The 5,000-nt window shown below is 51.6% G+C and overlaps 1 pseudogene; it reads right to left on the bottom strand.

Moving 5' to 3' along the window:
* Positions 1–3,912: 3,912 nt before the first annotated feature.
* Positions 3,913–5,000, bottom strand: part of LOC126325407 (large subunit ribosomal RNA) — a 2,998-nt pseudogene continuing 1,910 nt past the window's right edge.

The following is a 5,000-nucleotide window of genomic DNA, read 5'->3' as shown; positions in this document are numbered from 1 at the left end:
AAACACACATTGAAAACTTTAGCCAGATCTGGAGCCAACTGGGGTGCTAGATACTGCAGAATCTCGGCCGGCACTTTGTCAGGACCAGGCGCTTTCCTCTGTGCAAATGTGTGAAGTGCAGCCACCACCTCCTCTGCGGAGAAGGGGTAAACGTGCACCTCATTCACATATGGCTCCAACAATGCTTGACGAATTCTTCGCTGCTCCTCCGTATCCTCTTCTTCAACATCGTCTGGTAACAAAACGTTCAACAGCACGTTAACAGTCTCCTCCCACGTTGTAGTACACCGACCATCTTCCAACCGCAAAGTTGACAACATCCCAGGAGATCTGATCTTCTCTCTCACGAGCTTATATGGAACCCCCCAAGGGTCCAGACCAAGCTGCTCGTTAACAAAGTTCTGCCATGATTGCCTCCTTGCCTGCTGAATAGCATGCTGATATCTGTCCTTCAGGCGGCGATACCTTCTCAAATGAAACTGTCTCTCTTCATGCCCAAAACTCCTTTGATAGTTACTCCGCGCCCGCCTGACAGAACGCTTGAGTGCAGTCAGTTCTGGGGACCACGGAGTAGCCTGCGTACGGACATACCTCGCCACCCGGGGAACTGCTGCAACAATTGCTGCCTCAATGGATGCCAGCAGATCAGCAACCACATCATCCACATTATGTATTTCCGCCTCAGAGCCCAGCCCTGGAGGACGAAATTCCTGTGCTAGTCGGTCCCAATCAGTTTTCCGATAATTATACCTTTCCTCCCATTCCCCGGTATCTTCCACAACCTCAGTACAATACTCAAAAAATATACAATTGTGATCACTCACTGTGAGGTTGTCAACAACTCTCCAACCACAAACGTGTGGTGCCGAGCTCTGAGTTGCCAACGTCACATCAATATTAGAAACAGCACCCGCCCTCCCTGAAAAGGTAGGTGGGTGTCCAGGTTGATTCACCACATCAAGATGCAATTGCATAATCAAATTCTCGAGCTCGACACCCCGCTCATCCTGTTCCACACTGTGCCACAGAGGAGACTTGGCATTCGCATCCATACAGACTATTACAGACTTGCCTTGTAGAGTTCTTAGTATCCAATCCAACTGATTCAAAAATCCAGTTATATGCTGCCGAAATTGACAGTATACATTAACAATGAATACTAAATTCATCAACAAATTAAGCTGTACCACAATCACATGTTCATTACAAAATTGTGTTAAAATAGTGGTCTTGATCAGTTTATTCAGCACTACAATAGCAGTCATGGGATTCTCCCCTGAGGACACCACTTGCGCGGACGCAGGAAATCCGGGAATCCGACCAGCACAGGAGGCCGGCTCTTGAATCACAAGAATGTCCAGTAACTCTTCCTCCGCTACCTTTCTCAGCTCTTGCGCAACCAAGTGGCTACGCATGGCATTAATCTGCAGCAACCTGAATCGCCCCATTAACCGGGGGGATAGAAAACATGAAGGCGACTAGCAGGCCAAGGCTTCGAAAAATCCGAGACATTTCGTCCATACATCTTGACCATATCGCTGTAAATTTTATCTATATCGAATTTCCGGCCTCTTCTAGCAAACACCTTCTCCACCAAAAGTTTTAATTCATCAGGTTGCGTTGGAATATTAGCAGCTTGCAAATGAATACAATCAACATCCTCCAGGGCTGGGTAGGTAATATCTTCCCCACCCCTATGCTCTGTTCTAACAAGCTGCCTCAGTGCAACAGTTAACAATGCAGGCTCTTCAAGCCTTGACAATCGTAACTTAAGGTCGAAATTATCATAGATATCACCTGGACCAACTGCATTGTAAATTACACCACCACCATCACTATTTACACGTTTTACATCGGTAACATTCACAATATTTACATCTGAACCTCCGCCACCACCACCACCACCGACTTCAGTAGGGACTAAAGACACAGCATGTTGATCTTGCTTTGAAACATCTTGCATCACAGGCCCCTCCACACTGGCACTCAATGGGCGACAAGTTAGTCGACCCATAGCTTCCTCCAAGTCGACCTCCGTCTGGACGCCGACCTCCATCACCAGACTGCTCGTGGAACCCCGAACAACGTCGGAGCAGAGTAAAGAACCTGTGGACAGAGCCTTATAAATTAACCTACCCCTCTCTGCGTCCCTCTTTTCTTTACTAGGTGACTTCTTCTTTGGCGCCTTACGGGTCGCCATAATCTGTCCTCTGTACGATCCTGTCTAAGAACATTCGGTAGGTGGGGCAATCCTTCGGTCCTCCACACTTCCTACCACGTTTCTTACACGGTATACATACAGGAGGTCTGTCCTTATTAGGGCAGTCCCTCCTTTCATGCCCCACCAGCCCGCAGTGGGCGCACACAGCCTGATCTTCATTACAATATTTATTTGTGTGATTTAAATCTTGGCACTTGGTGCATCGTGGCACCGCCAAGTAATCCTTAATGTTTAGTGCCGAATATCCAACATATAGCCTCCCAATTCTTGTTAATGGCTTCCACATTTCAGGTGAGACCTCCACCACATGATGCACAGTTAACTTATCCCTTGGCCCTACTTTGAATCGCAATCTAAACTGACTGTCAAATTCCTCCCTCGTCATAGAAACATCAAAATTCTGTATGTAGATCGCATCAAGTAGGCTATCCGCATTCATGTAAGTAGGAACATCATACAGGCACATCAAAGGCCTGCGTTTCCTTGGCGGTTCGCACTTAACCTTTTCCATTAATTCCTTATTCGCCATTATTCTCTGACTGTCTTCTTGCGTGGCTGTCTCAACTATCAATACGTTCTTAGCAGTCCTTACAGTGTTAATCTTGATTTTGTCACGTTTGGGATTGATACATTTCTCAAAAGCAGTCTTGACAGCCCGAATATCCTCGCCTGCCTTCGGTTTAATGAATACAGTCGGATATGTCTTTTTAATGTTTTGCTGAATTGTTTCCTTTGCCGACGGCGCTTTAACCACAGGGGCACTCGCAACCGCGGCATAAGACCGAGCCGCTGCGGGCTGACCTCTTAGACGCTCGTTCTCCTTTTCTAATTCTAATATCCGACCCTCAAGTTGAGAGTGGGCCATCGCCCATCGAGCTACACAATCCCTGATATGGTTAATCGCGTAGTTGCTGATCTTTCCATTTTTAACACTGGAATCAAGCAACTTTAGAAATCGCGTGTGTCGCTCAGCGACAGTCAAATTCTCCTCGAACACCGAATCACCCTCGAGCGCATTATCACTCTCTACGTTTTCAGCCATATTGACGAAATGAGAGAGTGAAAAATGGAGGCCCGTCTCTTTCCCCGGACCGGCCTCTCTGGCATGGGGGGAGGCTAAATGCAGCTCGCTCACCGGTCCCGCCCCTTGACCAAGAGCTTTCCACAAAAGAGCTGCTAGGTTTAGCACGCCGTGGGTACAGCGCACTAGTCCTCTTCGACGGCTGCACCATCGAGGTTTTCACCCGCTCCCTTGCCGACGAATGCCACCCGCATTCCGGGAGAGCGGATTCACTCTCCGTCCTTCGCCCCCTACTAGGCCGAGTTCCCACCAAAGGCTAAAGACCCGGTCCTACTCAGGTGCCGGGCCGGTCCCCCAGACATTCAGGGGTTTGGACCCATCTAACCTAACCGGGGACATGTCACCACGCCCCGGCTTGGCGGATCATGCCCCGGAAATCCAGGGGCAAGGCGGGTGACCTTCGCCGACTTAGGCCAGGTTCCCGCCCCGAAGAATGCAGTCGCCGGAACCGGTGTGCAAGATGTTCAGCACACCGTCGCCCCCCTGCCCTTTGGTCGCCCGAAGGCTTAACAGCTCCACCACGAGAAGGCGGGCAGGGGCACTTGGGAAGGAGAGGCTAAGCTGGTCGAGACGCATCCTTCCCCCGCTGCCTATTCCCAACCATGGACCCACGCAAATTGCAGACCCACAGCATGAGACAGCCGGAGCTAGTAGATAGGGACAGCGGGAATCTCGTTAATCCATTCATGCGCGTCACTAATTAGATGACGAGGCATTTGGCTACCTTAAGAGAGTCATAGTTACTCCCGCCGTTTACCCGCGCTTGCTTGAATTTCTTCACGTTGACATTCAGAGCACTGGGCAGAAATCACATTGCGTCAACACCCGCTAGGGCCATCGCAATGCTTTGTTTTAATTAGACAGTCGGATTCCCCCAGTCCGTGCCAGTTCTGAGTTGATCGTTGAATGGCGGCCGAAGAGAATCCGCGCACCCGCGCGCCCCCGGAGGAGCACGCTAAGGCGGACGCGGCCTCGCAGCAAGGAAGATCCGTGGGAGGCCAAGGCACGGGACCGAGCTCGGATCCTGCACGCAGGTTGAAGCACCGGGGCGCGAACGCCGCGCAGGCGCGCGCATCCTGCACCGCCGGCCAGCACGAGGCCAACCAACGGCGAGAGCAGACCACGCCCGCGCTAAACGCCCGCACTTACCGGCACCCCTACGGCACTCACCTCGCCCAGGCCCGGCACGTTAGCGCTGACCCACTTCCCGACCAAGCCCGACACGCCCCGATCCTCAGAGCCAATCCTTATCCCGAAGTTACGGATCCAATTTGCCGACTTCCCTTACCTACATTATTCTATCGACTAGAGGCTCTTCACCTTGGAGACCTGCTGCGGATATGGGTACGAACCGGCGCGACACCTCCACGTGGCCCTCTCCCGGATTTTCAAGGTCCGAGGGGAAGATCGGGACACCGCCGCAACTGCGGTGCTCTTCGCGTTCCAAACCCTATCTCCCTGCTAGAGGATTCCAGGGAACTCGAACGCTCATGCAGAAAAGAAAACTCTTCCCCGATCTCCCGACGGCGTCTCCGGGTCCTTTTGGGTTACCCCGACGAGCATCTCTAAAAGAGGGGCCCGACTTATATCGGTTCCGCTGCCGGGTTCCGGAATAGGAACCGGATTCCCTTTCGCCCAACGGGGGCCAGCACAAAGTGCATCATGCTATGACGGCCCCCATCAACATCGGATTTCTCC

The sequence above is a fragment of the Schistocerca gregaria genome, unplaced genomic scaffold (assembly GCF_023897955.1).
Source record: "Schistocerca gregaria isolate iqSchGreg1 unplaced genomic scaffold, iqSchGreg1.2 ptg000921l, whole genome shotgun sequence".
Taxonomy (NCBI): domain Eukaryota; kingdom Metazoa; phylum Arthropoda; class Insecta; order Orthoptera; family Acrididae; genus Schistocerca; species Schistocerca gregaria.
The sequence above is the reverse complement of the archived record's forward strand: the minus strand, read 5'-3'. Positions and strand labels throughout refer to the sequence as shown.